The sequence below is a fragment of the Rhinolophus sinicus genome, chromosome 18, assembly GCF_057876585.1.
Source record: "Rhinolophus sinicus isolate RSI-liver-muscle chromosome 18, RSI-T2T, whole genome shotgun sequence".
NCBI classification, from domain to species: domain Eukaryota; kingdom Metazoa; phylum Chordata; class Mammalia; order Chiroptera; family Rhinolophidae; genus Rhinolophus; species Rhinolophus sinicus.
The window spans coordinates 71,131,612-71,150,138 of record NC_142518.1 but is presented as its reverse complement, the minus strand read 5'-3'; the positions used below and the strand labels follow the sequence as shown (position 1 = coordinate 71,150,138).

Below are 18,527 nucleotides of genomic sequence, written 5' to 3'. Positions count from 1 at the left end.
TTTTCTCTTTTTCTACTTTGTATTTCATATTTTCTTCTATTTGTCTCCACTCTTTCTATATATGTTACAAGGTACATATGAATCATCACAGATGTTGTCTCTTTAAGGTCAAAAATCCCTGAACATAATTAGACATGGTTAGCTACAAAGATGAAACAGGGAAAACAGAGTTTATTGAAATCCATAAATAGTATGAAACTACATTTTGTATATTAGTTTGAATTTCTCTTCATAGTCCTCCCCCCAGAGACATCTAAAGGAGCCAAACTGACTTGGATGTTAATTTTATTCTCTGCCTGTTCACTAAATAAGGAAAGAAAAGCAGTGCAGTAATTTAGCAGGTAAAAGGAAGGAAAATAAGACATTTACATGGCATAAGTAATTCCTGAATATTTGCCCGTTGTCTGCATTTTTTCTCTTTGGCCTAGACATACATACTGTGTTTCTCCGAAAATAAGAGCTAGCCAGACAATTAGCCCTAATGTGTCTTTTGGAGCAAAAATTAATATAAGACCCGGTATTATATTATATTATATTAATTATATTTATTATATTAAAGACCCAGTCTTATAGTAAAATAAGACCGGGTCTTACATTAATTTTTTCTCCAAAAGATGCATTAGAGCTGATTGTCCGCTTAGGTCTTATATTCGGGGAAACACGGTACACACATACATATATACACCTACTCACACACATATATTCACTTGTGTAAATATTGTTATTTGCTGTGACCTATCTATATCTGTATGTTTATCTATGACATAATATTTTCTCCTTGAATTAATTACACCTAGCTCTGCACATTTCCCTTACACTGTCCATGTGTACATATGAGTGTGTATGTGTTTTAAAAATTATCTCAAGTAGGACCTATTTACCAAAGTAATGTATCTGCTATGTACATAGCTCTGCTGATACCCTCAAGAGAGGGCAAGAAAAAAATAATAGAAAACAGCTCAACAGATGTGTTCTTACAAAATTTGCAAAGTTATGTGTCATATAGTCAAACTTCAACATTAGAAATGCTGCTAATTTTGACCAAAGATTGCTAAAGCAAGAAACAAAAGAGTATAGCTAAGATTTTAAGAAGAGTATTTAATGTATTAAAAACTTTAAAAAAGGAGAATGATTTCAAGTTATTTAAAACAACCGTTTACATATAAACACTTTGCTAGTTGCTAGACAACCATTCTTGTCTACTTGTTAAGGCTCCACTGGCAAATGAGGTCAACTTATGTGTGGAACAATTACAATTAAGTTATATGTTACTGAGACATTTTAACTGAGTTGATGGATAATTGTTTGCTTTTATTCTCACTCAAATATTTATAACAACTCAATGAAAAAGTTGTATTGGCTTTTAAGTGTTGATTTTATTATTTTAAAATCTGGAATTAAGCTGTATTATACACTGGTAAATAATTTGAAAATCAGCCTGTTGATGTGTATGAGAGTTGCACATGTGGTTTATCTAGAATGCACTACATTATACTCTGTATAATGTATTACAGTTGTATATATTGCTGACTTCCCTTATATATACTGTAAGCTTCTTGGAAAGCCCCTTAATTAATCCATCATTGTAACTCCTGTGAAGCCTATCATAGTGTCTGTACTTAGTATGATTTCAGTAAATGCCAAATTAATTAATTAAATCAGCTTGCAAAGTAACTCTCCTAGACAGTACTTCAACATCTATGTTCTAAGTACTTCATGTACTTGAAGATAATACATCTATGTGTCTTTAATATGCATTACATAATTCAGATTTTTCACTATTTTTAATGTCTTTTACCCAACTTAATGTGAGAAGTGAGGCCATTCACGCTGTTTATCTTTACACAGCAAAGTCAGATACACATTTGATACCCACCAAGATTCTTTTGAAAGACATATGGAGAAGAGTGGATGAAATTCAAGTTAATGACATATTGCATATCTGTTTTTAACAGACTCACAATATATGCAGTTAGAAGGGAACTTTGAGATCATCATGTCTCACCTTCTCATGCTGTAGATGAGAAACAGAGGGCACAAAGTTTTAAATTACTTGCTCAAGAATACATACTAACTGTTGGCAGAGCTGGCAATGCAATTCAAGTGTCCTGGCTTCTAAGATTAATGCTCTTTCCAATATAGCAGCTACTTCTGGCCCTTACACTGATATTATTACTGTATCCTCTGGATAAGCCATTTAGTTTTCAATTTCTTCCTCCTTCCAATTTGTCTTGTAGAATTTTGCCATGTTTGTCTTCCCTAAGCATAGATTCATTTGGGACATTTCTCTGCTTCAAAATCTGAAATGGCTCTCATAATCTACCAATTTGATTGGTTCTCGATCGGGGGCAATTATATCCCAGAAGAGGGTATTTAGCAATATCTGGAGACATTTTTGGTTGTCACATTTGGGGAATGGAGCGTTATTGGTATCTAGTGGGTAGAGGCATGGGTGCTACTAAACATCCTTCAGTGCATAGGACAGCCCCACATACACAACAAATAATTATGTATTCTGAAATGTCAATAGTACAGAGGTTGAGAAACTCTGTTACAGAATTGGAGGACTTTCATGAACTGATCTCAACTTTCTTTTCCAACCTTATTTTCCACTACTGTATGACACTTAGAAAATTTAGACTGCTTCCTATTTCTTGTATATACTCCATACTTTCTCACTTCCTTGATTTTACTTAACTTGGAATAGTTTTGCTCTTCTTTCCACATTCTTCCCATTTGTTAAAGATTAAACTATATGTGACTTTCTCCATAAAAATCTTCTGTGATCCCTATAACAAAATCATCTTTTCCTCTACTCAAGCCTCATATAAATTTATATTTAGGCTATTTGAAAAAAAATACATTATTTTGGGAAAGTCTCATTGTTAGACTATGAAGCAGCTGTGAGAAAAAAAGTATACTAAGTTTGGAGTCCGAAGATTTATAATTCCATCATTTATTAAGTGTGTGTGACCTTGGACATGCCACTTAATCTCAGCAGGCCTCATATTTTTCATCACTGAAATAGGATAAATAATCTCTACTTCCTAATGATGGTGAGAGGGGGAAGTAAAATTATATGAATGAGATTGTTTTGTAAGTTTTAAAGCACTATGCCAATGTGGGGGATTGTTATTTTCATTGCAAGGGGAGCTAGTCCTTGAAAAGCAAGTAAAGCTTCCATTTAACCTTGTGTAGAGAATAAGAAATGCCATTCACCATACTGCAAATTTTCTGGTTGACCTTGTGTGAGGGCAGGGCATGTGCTTAAGTCTACTTTAATTTTTCCCATGAGGAGTACAGTGTGTTCTTTATGCCTTGTATCTACCTTGTGTGGTGGCAAGGAAAACACTTCCTTTCTCTGGAGTAGAAAGAGAACAGGTGATTGCACCAGCCAATTATTTACAACAGGATTGCCAGGGGCAACAAAAGACCTGGAAAACAAATTTTCTGAAGTCAAATACATCCAGCTCATAAAGAATGTCATAATTTACTTCCAGTTCCTTGCAAGGACATTTTTGGAAGTGCTGTCCTTGCCATTTTATAACCCCCAGAATGTAGGTGTCCTTTGGCAGCCAAAGTTTGGGTATAAAATATATGACAAGTAATAACAAGAAACCAGACTTAGGGTTTTTATTCTTGGATGATAATTTTTCATATTTGTGGAGATCTGGTTTGCTACATTTTTTTTATATATATATAACACCAATACCTATGGAAATGAAGGCTGGATAAGAGGCCTTGGAGATTGAGAGAGATTATAACTATACAGACGTTTCTCACTAGAGGTCACTCTTGTAATCTAAGAACAATATTCTGCAAATAAGAAAACACAAAAAAATAAAACAAAAAGCAAACACCCATCAACAACAACACCAATATACAGGCATGACATCAATTCAAAAATTAAGGATGTAGTTTATAATTTGAAATCTATGAGGATGCTTAAAATGATCAAATGAATTGGTAATAGGACAGGCAGTCACTATTAAATGCAGGAGAGCTAAAAATTAACCATTGCTCTACCTGGTAGGCAGGGAGGTAAACAGCCTTTACTTCCATGACTTGGGATATCAAGCCTCAGCTGCACTGAAGTGATCAGCATGACACAGATCTAACTAGGCTGGAATGAGACACACATTTTAAACTAACTCAGTTGTTGGTAAGAGGAATTGAAATAATTCAATGCAGCAACATAGTGAAGAATAATTACTCTCTGTGTTCGGCTGTTTAAAGAACAGTAGTTTTTATGACAAAAATCGATTTCTTAAACAGATGTCAATTGTCTAAATGAGTGGATAAGAAGCATCTTATGAGTGATCTCAAGGGCTAGGGACATATTTGTAAATAATAGACTACTATGTGGTTTATGGCGCAAAGGTTGAAATTTTTCTCTTGCTTCTCTATACGCTTCCTCCCTCGTGCAAACTTGATTGGCCTGCATAATGCCTAAGAGTCCATCTCTCATTCATCCCTCAGATTAATTCATTTTACTTTCAGTTGTCCCTTATTAAAATCCAAAAACTCCTGGGAGAAGAAGATGGACAACAGATAAAGTTATTCTCATTATTCAAACCTCATTTTTAAGGTAGATACTCATTGGGGTACCTGACAGTAAACCCCAAAGGGGCACAGGGCATGTGATCTGGGAGGAAATATTTATGTCATTCAGAGAAGTGGGTAGACAGGTATGGATGTTAAACGTGGGGCACCACTGGGGAGCACTCGAGAAGGGAGGGGAACATTAAAAAGATGACAGGATAATGATGAATTCAAATTTTATCAAGAGTATGAGAGATTAAAAAACCTGGCCTTTCATATGAAAATTCATTCAAGATGATCATGAAGAGACCTTTTTATTATTATTTCTCTATAAAAGAATGATAAAATAATGAATGATATAATTAAATTGACTCTAATAAACAAACTGTAGACCAGTACTAAATCAAAGGAGCACTGAAGCAGTCAGTTTGATCTCTCTAACATATCCTCTTTGTTAAAGGAATGTTTAAAATAAAAACAAAACCATAAAAATGGGCTTCGGTTTCAAAACCTAGAATGTTTTGTTACCAAAGCACATTAGCAAAATGTCACCATAGAGCTCCACTGAAATTTAAGCACTTTTCGAGAACTACATCCCCAAGTGCTTGGGAGAATGACTGGCAGCTATGCAGGAATAAAGGAAATCAAATTATAGGATTTGAGTCTGGAAGAGTAGGTGAGTCATATAATTAAATTCTTTTTACAATGTACACCTTTGAAGAAAATCAGATGATGTATAAGATTGTCTAAACATAGAGAATAAAGTGGCTTCATGACTCAGTTATCTCAATAATTCAAGCCCAAAATATTCCACTCTTGCCTCAATTTCAGAGTTAGCTCCCTGCCAAGTTTGTCCAGGAAATTGACTTCAGAACTTACTTTTCTCTGAATGCATTGATGGAGCCAAACACAGTGCAGAAAAAGTGACTCTTACAAACAATTTAGCCACTCCGATTTATATTTCTGCTTTTACTGTACTCCATAACCTTGAGAGAATTTATATTTTCTTATTAATAAAAACCACTTCCATAATGAATGAAAAATGGGAGAAATTACCAGAGAGAAAAACTCTAAGCAATCAAAACCCCAAAACCAGAATGGATAGATAGACAGACAGACAGACAGACAGACAGAGAGATGATAGATAGATCGATAGGTAGATAGAGAGATAGATACTACCAACAGAAATTCAGTGGCTGCTGTAAGACATTTAAAAGGAGTAACCTATTCCCTTTTACCTAGAAAGTGAAAATTGACGGCTAATTATCTGTCCTCTGCAACATGAGCTGCCTACAATTTGGATACTCAAAAAAATCTTAGCAGTGACCTACAGAAAAGGACAAAAAGGCTCAAAAAGTTTATGTTTAGGGTGTGTTTCATCCAAAAGAGATAAAATAAAGCCATGTTAAAAAATAAATAAGCCTTTCTAAGAAATGCATCTCACTTCCTACTAAGCCCCTTGAGAAGCTCACAGGAAACGCAGAGATTTGTCCAAGACTAGAAGGGTATCGATTCCAAACCTTATTCCACAGAAGAATGTGGAAGATGAAGCAAGAACCATGGTAAAAAAAGCTAATCAATGAAAATGAAATAAACTAGTGGGAGAACATCTAGGTTCAGGGCCAAGATTATTTACTCATTTTCAATTCTATGACATGACACAGGGTAAATAACAATTTATTTACATGTTGTGTTTTAAGTTCACTATAATGTATAATGAATGAAGGCAGGAATTTTTGTGATGTTCACTGCTGTATTTCCAGAGCCTAGAAGAATTGACACAAAATAGGTCGTCAGTAAATATCTCCTGAAAGACTGTGAGTGAGGTGCATCTTTCTAATCTGTAAAATGCATATACCTAGAAATAACTATGCTGGTTAGAGGACAGAATGCACGTACAGAGACCAATTCAGGTTTTGTAGGTCCAAAGTTTACACAGTTTGAGGGGGTGGCTGTAAGAAAAATAATGCAAAATTGCACATACAGAATTAGATATGCAATTAAATATATTTTTAGAATGAGAAAATAAACCACTTTATAGTACACATGTTTAAAAGCTGATATATGCCACAAACATCATAGAATACAGGAAAAAATAAACAACATAATAGTTTCACAAATTATCTGTCTGACACACATCTATAATACGTTTATCCTTACATTTTTTACTGCTTACACTTTGTTTTCTTCTTCCTATGACAACAATTTTATAATATTTTCTATAGACAGAATAGAAAGATCATTCAACCTTTCCTCTAGCATGGTTTGACTGAAATTTGTTTTTTCTTATTGATAAGTTTAGAAATTTTCTTCAGCTTTAGAACTCGTTATGATAGATGTCATGTAAAGTTTAAGCATTGCTGTCAAATTTAGGGGAAGCCTCTACCAATTTTTTGAATCAATTTTCTATCAATTTTCTTTTAGATATAGGATGACTTTGTGCAGGCTGATTCTAGCTCTATACACTTCAAAGTTTATTTATCTTACATTCACTTATATTGCTATTGCCAAACACTAGCACATGTTATTATGGTAATATGACTTCTGGTTCTACAGCTTCAGGTCACTGAGTGAGTCAGCATGGGGGTGATGGGATAATTTCTTGGAAGCTATTCAATACTGGCTCTCATAATTGAACTACATATACAGATGCGGCTATGAATCCCATGTCCTACTAAACTCAAATTAGATATTTCACCACCTCAACTGAGTCACCTCAACTGAGATCCCTAAAATGCCCAAGGTTACTCCAATGCCCCCAGACAAAAGGGAAAATGTCTCAACAGAATTCAGTTAAAATATATACGGCAAGTTCTACAAAAACATGATCAGACAAAAGCCTTGCGAAGGCTACTCTCAGAGGTTTGGAGGGACCTGTAAGGTTTATGCTTTATTAGCTTCACAGCAAACCAATCTGTGGATATGAATGTGCTGTGTAAATTGCAGAGGGTAATAAAAATATTGATAATAATGATGACAACGATGATTGTCTTACAATAAAATGAAGCCTGGTGGCATCTATGGAAAGTAACAAGTTATGGAAGAAACTATACTTGCTGTTTAAGAGTCAGTTCATGTTGTGCGTACTTCACTCCCTTGAACACCTCTGGTAGGAACCACATCCTGATTATCTGACCTGAATCTCAGGTAGCTGGAAGGAGAACTTTTGGCTTATATAACTATGTCATTCATGCAGTGATTCTGTCAAAAAGGGACCTCATAACCTAGCCCTGACAATGTAAAAAAATGCCCTGGATTGCCACTTTAATTTTCAGTATGCATTTTTTAGAAATACATGTAATGATAGAAAATATCTAGTAATTCACTAACGCTTTGAAATAAACTGGCATTTTTATTCATAACAACAGCAACTGTACACAGTTCAAAAACGTCAGTGGTATATATATATATATATGCCATAATATTGAGTTAGTCTTTAGGTGTCGTGTGTATATAGCTCCATAAACCCCTGCAGTTTCTAAGCCAATTCTGACCTGGGAGGACAGTAGGTTAGGACTGTCCATTCATCCCATACATAGGTCAGGTCTGAAATTTACCTTTCTTTCTTAATATTCTTTAAGCCACTATGTCCACTATCATTCCCAGCCATCAGTGGGCACTGTATAAACACGAGGCTCAATCAATCTCTTACCATAGACAACTGCAGCCCTGAACAGCTTGACTCTACCTATTCTGAGTACCACCTCCTAATCTACTGTTGATTCCTCCGTCACCAAATACTATTGTTTCTCCCATTGATGGTCCTGCTTCAACCTTTAGGTTTGGCATTTGACACCTGCATTATCACTTGCCTTCCCCCCATTTCATGGGTGAAATTTCAGTCCTCTTTTTCAGCTATGTTGCCTCAGGCCACCCAAAATAAATACCGTACTTTGGCTACCTCTGGATCCCAGGATATCCTTTCTTGGGGTTACTAAGTTTACTTTGGTCCTATGTGTGAAAACGGGATAGCATGACTAGTATATGGTATCCTTAAAGTGAGCCCTAGGTATTCACATGTGCCCCAAGTCACAGTCTCCTCCTTATCCCTATCATGTTTACCCAATACTTATTACTTCCCTGATGAGAATAGTGACTGTCCTTGAACTCCAGTCCATTTGGCCACAACAATGATCCTCTGTCTAACTTTTGCCAGTTCTTCAACTCTTACTTGATGGTGGCTGCGTATGGTTTTCCATATTCAGTCATCATCAAGAATAGCATTGTTAGCACTTCATCTGCTTTGAAGTACTACCAGTCCTAAACACCAGATTGGAGCTGCTTGGTTATTTATTAACTATATTCCAGATTGACCATTTCCTTTTAGCTCACTTATCTCTTTAGATGTGACACACTGGGATGATAACTAATATAGAATCAAGCCCTCCAGCTTGACAGCCCCACTAACTTTTGTCCTTGGCTGACCTATCCCTCCTTCTTTACTGACCTTTGTAGCTAAAACCCTACATGCCTTAGATAAAACATGATCAAGTCAGACACTTGCTTTTATTTAATTATTTATGATTCTATAGTCATTTCATTTGTTTGCCTTAATTCTCTAATTATATTATGAACTCCTTGAGGAAAGGAATCATGCCTTATGCTTATATCTTTCCATGGTCTTGGATACATATGAGTATTAACAGACTGTGTTTGAATATTCCAAAGCAGAGTGAAGATACATAAGTTGGTGAGGTAATAGGATTGGGAGAGTAGTGGCAGTTAAATGGGGATCTCTGTCCAAGTCCTCTAATTCTCCTCCTGGATATAGAGACACACTATTTCAGATTTTATGCAGACATTGCAGGGCATGAAAAAAGAGCAATTGATTAATTACATGGCTTTGGAGTCAGGCAGTAAACGATTTGAATCATGGATTCAATTCCCAGCTTTGTCACTTCCCAGTTATGGGTTTTGGTCAAGTATGTCACTTATTCTTTCTACTTCAACTTCCTCATTAATAAAATTGTGAAGATAATAGTATTGACTGTATAGTGCTTTTGTGGTGACTAAATTAGATGGCTCATTTAAATGCCTAGCACAGTGCCTTGACACAAAGTAATGCTCAATAAAGGGTAACTTTTATATTGCTGCTATAGGTACTTGCTTTGTAACCTTAGGTTTAAATAAGGCTATGGCTTTTTTTTTTAAGAAAGAAAGAAAGAAAGAAAGAAAGAAAGAAAGAAAGAAAGAAAGAAAGAAAGAAAACCCATGACTTTTTATACACAGATAATATGTATCAAGGGGTCAGGAAAATGTCCCTATGCTAATCCATTTAGCTGCAAGTCTAATGGAAGTAACACAGATGATCTATAATACACGGCACAGTATTAGGTGGCATAGGGATTTTCAATGCAAAAGTTTACTTTGTATCTGACATGGTTTTACTGAAAATATGATAATATTTTTGGTTCTTGTCTACCTCATTTATTGATTGATTCATAAAATAATGTTAAGAGTAATTTTCTACTGCGATTGAGACCAAAAGCTAAAATATAGCTTTCTACATGAATATTCAAAGTAAAAGCATTTACAAGCAATTTTTAATAACTTCAAGAACATCACCACTTACCATATCTATCTTTGCAATTTTCAAGACTATGAGGAGATATGTACACAGTCGCTAAGGAAACTAGCTACATGATACAATGGCTCTTAAGAAATGAAACTAACCTTCCTCAATTTTGAGTGTTTGTTGCTTCCGCAGCTCACTAATGATTCCCAAGGAGAAAGAGAAAGGGGGTGTGGGGACAGAGCCCCAGAAAGCAGTTTCCAGGCTCTCGGCTTCACATAGAAAGGTGTTGGCTCAGGTAGTAAATGGCCATCAACTGTGATTGGATGGCCATCAGCTATGGCTAGTTGGCCGTCAGCTGTAAACAGTGAGCCATTGGCCACTAATATAACTGCTGTGGCTACGCTAGCAGAAAATGGGAGCTAGCAAGAAGATGGTGGCTGAGCCTGTAAGCGGCGCAGTGAGGGTTGAGAGTTGTGCGGCTCCTGCTTTCTGTGTCTCCAACCCAGCTGCCAGCGACAATATAGTGGCATGACTCCCATATCTATGGCTCCGTGGGTGTTCCTTATTGACCTCACCATATCCTGCGTTCTTATGTGGGGAGCGGGAGCAGAGACCCCACAGGCCTCCCTGCACGACAGGGGGGTGGGCAGAAGTCTCATTTCCAGGGAAAAAAAAGCCATAAAGGACATTTCTAACTTTTATAACCCTCCCCCAATTAAATCTTAGTCGACTCAACATCTTTTACCTAGTGTTCTATTGGTATAATTGATAAATGATGGCTTTATTTGACTTATGTTTTCATTATTAGCTTCCCCATTGGTTTTCCCATTATCTGGCTTGAAACTTGTTGATGTTGCTGTACCAGTTATATAAAATTCCAAGAGTGAAAGTGAACATGGGGATGCATCACAGATGAAAGAATCAACAGGGGCATATTTCCGTCAGTGTGGGATTTTACGAAGCGATGAGGTAAAGGCAGGGATATGAGGACAGGTAAGCAACATAGCCAAGCCAGGAGAAAAGATCAGGGGGTCAGGGATCTTGTGTTTTAGTTCAATCTATGGAACATCAGACAAATCATTTAATCTCTCTGGACTAAAGGTAGGTGATAATTTTTCCTCCTGTGCTAAGGGTAGATAGATGATGTTTATTTAACATCATGTGAAGATCAAATATGTTTCATCTCCCTCACCCTCCACATTCAACCAATCATCAAATTTTGATGGTTTCACTTTCTAAGTATCTTTTGAACCTCTCCCTTTCTTTCCATACCTCCTATAGCAACTTAATGTCCTTTTTACTTCTTGCCTGGATTACTCTGTCTCTTAACTAGTTGTGATGGATTTAAAAAGGCAACACATTCCCATCAATAGATGAATTCTTCTTCACTCCTGAATCTAGGCTGGGCTCATCACTTGTTTTGACCAATAGAATGGGACAAAAGTAACACTGTACAACTTCTGAGCAAGACCTCAGGAGGCCTTGTTGCTTCTGCTTTTATTTAATCTTGCTGCTCTGAGATTGTCATGTATATTGGTTTCCTATTGTTGCTGTAAACAATTACCACAGATGCAGTGGCTTAAAACAACACAAATTTATCAGATAGTTCTGAAGGTCAAAAGTACCAAATCATTGCCAGCGAATTAAAGTCAAGTTGTAAAGTACAGACGTTGGCAGATCTAGTTAGCCTCTGGAGACTCTGAGGTGAATCTGTTTCCTCGCATTTTCCATCTTCTGTAGACCAGCTGAAGTCCTTAACTAATGGCCCCTTTCTTCAGCTTTAAAGCCAGGAGTGTAGCATCTTCAAATTTATCTCCAACTCTCTCACCTGTGCTTCTGTCATTACATCTTTTCTGACTCTGATTTTCTGACTCTGACTCCTGCCTCCCGCTTGTAAGAACCCTTGTGATTAGATTGAGAACACCTGTGTAATACTGGATAATCTCCCAATCACAAGATCCTTAATCATATCTGCAAAGTCTCTTTTACCACCTAATTAATATAATCACAGGTTCTGGGAATAAGAACATGTGAACTTTTTTTTTTTTTTGGGAGGGGCATTATTCTGCCTACCACACCATGTGTGGAGACAGAGCCAGGAGTGCAGTTTCCAGGCTCTCGCCCTCAGTTGGAAAGATGCTGGCTCAGGTAGTAAATGGCCATCAACTGTGATTGGATGGCCATCAGCTGTGGCTAGTTGGCTGTCAGCTGTAATCAGTGAGCCATTGGCTACTAACATAACTGCTGTGGCTACGCTAGCAGAAAATGGGGGCTAGCAAGAAGATGGTGGCTGGCAAGCGTGGATTGCAGTAAGCAAGTGGGGTGGGTTGGTTGGCAGAGAAGCAGACGGCAGGTTGTAGATCGTGTGGATCCTGTTTCCTGTATCTCCAACCAACTGCCTGTGAGACGTGGGTGTTCCTTTTTGGCCTCACCATATCCTGCGTTCCTATGTGGGGAGCGGGACCAGAGACCCCACATGCCACCCTGCATGTGGTCTATCCTTCTTGAAGATGAAAAATTACAGGGATAGAGAGCCCCAGGAAACAACTAGTACAAATGATCTGATGTGTGGATGAGTCCCCAGGAGAGATCTGCACGAGAATGGCCCAACTGAGAACAGCCCAGATTGCTGACACATAGAATCTTGAGCAAGTAAATAGTCTACTAAATTTTGAGGTTTGTGTTTCCCACCCCGCCCCCCAGACAACTGATACATTCATCTCTCTGGATCTAAGCTTTCTGCCTGTTTAATCCCTTTTCCATAGTGCTGCTGGAGTCATCCATCTAAAATGCAATTCTTGCTTAAAACCTTACAATTGTTTCCGGTGGCCTTCAGGATAGTTACTTTGCATGGTACCAAGGACCTACCCAACCTCACCCTTGCCCAACCTTTCCTTTCATTCACTAATTTCATTTCCTTCACTCTTTAAAATGTTGGTTCCTGCATCAGCAAACTGCTAGTTCACATTAACTGCATATTGCTTTATAAATGTTTTGAGTACATGTTTTGAGTTCCCTCTCTAGACTGGGAACTTGAAGTCATCAATGTTGCTCCACTTATATATTGCAGGAAAGGGAAAAGTTTTCCTCAGCCTCTTAGGGTACCTAGTTGGATCTGAAAATTAAACTGAAAAAGATTAACAGGACTGTCATGCAGGGTGTCATGCGGGGTCACAGCTCCCGTTCCCCACACAAGCATGCAGGATATGGTGAGGCCAAAAAGGAACAGCAATGGAGACATAGATAAGGGAATCATACCACTATAGTCTCGCTGGTGGCTGGGTTGGAGACACAGGAAGCAGGAGCCACACTATCTGCAACCTGCCATCCACTTCTCTCAACCAACCAACCTCACTTGCTAACTGCAATCCGCTCTTGCTAGCTCAGCCAGCATCTTCTTGCTAGCCCCCATTTGCTGCTAGCGTAGCTATGGCAGTTATATTAGTGGCCAATGGCTCACTGGTTACAGCTGACGGCCAACTAGCCACAGCTGATGGCCATCCAATCACAGTCAATGGCCATTTACTACCTGAGCCAGCACCTTTCCACGTGAGGCCGAGAGCCTGGAAACTGCCCTCCTGGCTCTGTCCGCATAAGGACAAAGAGCATACTGATTTATATTTTTTAATTTTTTAAAATCATTTTTATTGGGGAAGAGGAACAGGACTTTATTGGGGAACAGTGTATACTTCCAGGACTTTTTTCCAAGTCAAGTTGTGGTCCTTTCAATCTTAGTTGTGGAGGGTGCTGTTCAGCTTCAAGTTGTTGTCCTTTCAGTTGTTGTCCTTTCAAGCCTTTTTAGTTGTGGAGGGCGCAGCTCAGCTCCAGGTCCAGTTGCCGTTGCTAGTTGCAGGGGGCACAGCCCACCATCCCTTGTGGGAGTCGAACCGGCAACCTTGTGGTTGAGAGGACACATTCCAACCAACTGAGCCATCCGGGAGGCAGCTCAGCTCAAGGTGCCGTGTTCAATCTTAGTTGCAGGGGGTGGAGCCCACCATCTCTTTCGGGACTCGAGGGATTGAACTGGCAACCTTGTGGTTGAGAGCCCACTGGCCCATGTGGGAATCGAACCGGCAGCCTTCGGAGTTAGGAGCATGGAGCTCTAACCACCTGAGCCACCAGACCGACCCCATACTAATTTATTTAATATAAACTTTATGCGACATGAGAGAATTTATAAAGAAATGAACACCTGAAGAAATGATCAGAATTGTGTATTTTTATGATAGGTTTGATGAAGAGTGGGCAGTCATGTAGAAATACGATAGGCTGAGGATTATAAAGTAAGTGTAGTAAACTGAGGGAAAGTTAGCAAGACCTGTTTGTTTAGATCCTTCTAGGCTTCCCTTTGCCTTCAGGGATGAGAATACTCCTTCCTTCTGGGTATAGGGAGGGCACCTCTCATAGGAGGGTTTTATGACCTGTTACAGAGAAGGGCAAGTGGGGGAGGAGGTCAGAGTGATTTTCCTGCTTCTGCCATTTTTCAAATTCCTTCAAGTTAACATATCCAATATGCCAAGGTGTCATATTTTGGGGTAGCATGTCCTGAACCCCATAATTATGAACCCCTAGCATTACTTAGTACAGCATCTGGGATATAGTAGCACTCAGTAATTGTTCAATGAGCCGATGAAAGAATGAACCATCATTCAGTTTTCAGGAATGTTCAGTTTTTCAGCAGTTTGCAGCTTATATGAAACAGCTTATTAAAATCCAGGTGAGATCCTCCAAATAACTAGTTTACATCTCAGTGGTTTACCTACTGGCACTTGCTAGTTCTGCAACCAAAGACATAATCTCTCAATTTTCTCTGTCCTAGTTTTTTTATCTGTAAAATGGGAATAATATTAGTGTCTACTTCATAGAGTTGTTGTGGGGAATAAATTAATTCATTGATGTAAAGTGCTTAGAAGCATGCTTGGTACAGAGAAAATGCTATGTAAGTACTAATAATGATTATGATGATTGTGGTGGGGATGGTGGCGGTGGTTAACCCCCACAGTTTATGAAAGTGTGTGAACTTAGTAGGAGAGTATCTGGTACAAAACTATGTTAGAAATGTCATTTGAAATATTCTCAACAAAACTAATTACAGAATGCATTGTAAAACAAAACAGTTCTCAATTATTTCTATATGTAGAAAAAATATTGTGTTTCAATGAAAATAGATGTTTTGGTGAAAAACTTGTGGCCAGTCGTCTTCTAGCCCTGTTCATTTTCTCTGAACTGTTTTATAACTATTTGTAAACTGTAAATTCTGTCCTCCTGGTAGAAGTTTACTTGATTTTGCTCCCTTCACCCTCATGGAAAAACTTTTTGTCTCCATTTGCAATTCATAGCAATACAATTTTATTCCACATACATATGAATTATTTATAGAGATCTATTTTTTATTTGGTGAAAAACAACAGAGAATATACTTTATTAGCCTTTTTGATTGGGGATTTAGTTTTATGGTTTGATCATTTGGTGATCCCTGTAAGTTGACTAATAGTTGTGTAGAGAACTTGTGCCTGTTAGGTGAGATAATCTGGTTTCTTAATATTTTCTGATGATCTATTTTGAACTCAAGTCAGGTAAGTATTTTTACCCACTAAGAGTAAAACAGCTCTTTGATATGGACCAGGGAGTTACAGGTTTCTGTATTTACTCTTGACTCATGGCTGAATTTTTTGAATTGCAACTGTAAGTTCTCTCTGTGTGACAGTATGCTATGGACTGAATTGTATCCTCTCAAAATTCATATGTTGAAGTTCTAAACTCCAATGTAAGTACATCTGGAAATATGGTGTTTATAATGTGATTAACGTTAAATGAGGTCATAAGGGTGGGGCCCTAATCTGATAGGTCCCTGAACTTATAAGAAGAGGAGAGAAAGATATCTCTCTCTCCTTTCAAATTTTGCCTTCACGAAATTGAACCCTAGATGTAAAATAAAATAAAAATAAAAGAAAACTTCTGAGTTATTTTTTTACACCTGAAACAGTCTTTATGTTTTTAGGCTTCCTGGAAAGACACACAGATATTTCTTTGTGAAAAGAGAGGTTATAGAACGAATTAGGTTTATTTGATGGTACCATTGATGAGTTGCATGAGGAGAGTTTTCAAATCAGAAGAGATGCTCAGTCTTCTCTAAGTAAAATTAATGTGGGTGAATATTATTAATATAAATATTTCAGAAATTGTATATGGTGTGGGGAGTCCCAAGAGATTTGTCAAAGACCTTGCTGTTCACAATATGTTTCTATTTATCAGAGTCATGGTGGTATTTTGCCTGATATTAGTTGATAGCAGTATAGTGTTATCAGTCATAATTAGTTATTTAAAAATTGTTAACATTGTCACAACATTGATTCTTAATTTGAATCTGGCATCTTCTTGGCCAATGGTTTTCAAATGGGGATTTACATCACTTACCTATGGAGTTTTATTAATATACAGATGTTTAGCGTATACTCCACACAGAATCACTTTACCTGATATTGATATAGTATTGGTGCATCCTTACTGTATGCTTGTAATATTCATTGTATACTATGTTAGGATTATGACATGTTATATTTCAAGATTCTTTACTCAGTAAAAATTATCTTTATCCATTTAAAAAATAGATGTAAGGGGGGCGGGGGGTGGGGAGTGGGAGATGAGGGTAAGGGGGATCGAATATATGGTGATGGAAGGAGAACTGACTCTGGGTGATGAACACACAATGGGATTTATAGATGATGTAATACAGAATTGTACACCTGAAATCTATGTAATTTTACTAACAATTGTCACCCCAATAAATTTAATAAAATAAAATTTAAAAAAAACAAACAAAAAAAAAACAAAAAAAAAAAACAAAAAAATAGATGTAATGCTCCCTGTCTTTTTTGAAAACCACTATGTTTAATTAATATTTTGTCCCAAACTTTTGTTGGACAGACTTTACTGTCTTGTTTTGTCTGTCAAAGAAACAAACATATTTCCTCCTGAGTTACATTATTCATGTAAGGACTTCAAACAACGTCTTTCACTTTTGCAAGTTACCTGTGGTAAATTAGGCACAGCCATTTTAAGTCCTTTGTCATGCATAGATGAATTTGTTTGTTTTTTTGTCATACTTCCCTGAAAGTACTTGCAATCAACTACAGGTCTAAGTGCTTCATCTTCAACAAAGAGAGACCTGTCTGAAAGCCCCAAAGAAAAGGATTATGTAAAGTACATTTGGGTATAAGCTTCTGTTAACACAAGGTCCTATAGAACAATAATGTATTACAAGATAAATGATGTGATTTTAAAACATATTTTTAATGTTTTAATGTTCTATTTTCTGAATATATAAGGAAGTCCTTTTTCTTCTTAAACTATCTATAACTCATAACAATTTAGTAGACTCTGCTTTTGTAAATAGAAATGAAACTTTGGTAAATGATATTTTATTCTTATTTGACTCCCTCAGAATTCAGACAATCTTATTGAATACTCTTCTTATTTTCATATTAATATAGTTGTGTGCATAATGTCAATAAATTATGTTCTCTTTTTACTAGGACATAATTGGAAACATTGCTTCTACAACTAATGACTCGCCTGGGAAGTTATATTAGAGCATTATGCTCATTTAATCCGATGTGACCAGATACTTTTAAGGAACTAAGGCTGACTTTATGAAATGAATGTTTAAAAAGCCCTCTTGAAAAAACTGACTTGGACCCTGGCTTCCACTGTTCTTTGCCTTACAGGTGTGGACCCTGAGAAGGAATATATCCACCAATAAGGACTCTTCAGGTTTCACTGGGCCCAAATTCATAAACAGAATCTAGCAACCATTGCTGAGTCATAGACTGAGCTACCTAGTCTGCTGCACTGTGTTCCTGCCATCTGAGCCACCCTTATAAAGGAGTTCTTGAATTGTCTTTCAATCAGTGGACTGATTATTTACATAGGTTCCCTGTCAAAACTTCATGATGATATCCTCATTTACATATATACTGACCAATTGGAGAGGATCCATAACAACCAATCAGAACATGCAAAGCCAACCAATCAGGACAGTGCTGTTTGGACCAATCTGTGCAAATTGGATTCCTCATTTTCATAAAAACGGACTAATCAGGAACAAGGTAGGGAATTTTGTCTATAAAAAGCATCCTCCCCTTTGTCCAAGTGGAGTGCACTTTAGTTTCCTCTGGAGGCTCTATTTCCTCAGTTTGCAAACTGCTCCCTTAAATAAAATTTCTCTTCTTTTCACACCTCAGATTCCGATCTTTTGTTGATAGACGTGAGTAAGGAAGGTTACTTCCTGGCAGGCCAAGAACTTAGAACATTTTGAATATTTCAAGAAGAGAGGAATTCATCCCAATGTATAGATACTATAGGTGAAATCTGGCTTGCTTCCCAGACTCAGGATTGCAAATAATTAAAGATTTGTAAAAGTCCAATCTGAGATTCCTCATGAAAATTTCCATCAAAGCAAACTTCAGAA

General features: G+C 37.3%; 1 protein-coding gene across 1 annotated transcript in view; it reads right to left on the bottom strand.

The window, feature by feature from the left end:
- IL1RAPL2 (interleukin 1 receptor accessory protein like 2) overlaps positions 1-18,527 on the bottom strand; it is a 1,393,053-nt gene that overhangs the window by 88,489 nt on the left and 1,286,037 nt on the right. The window lies entirely within an intron of this gene.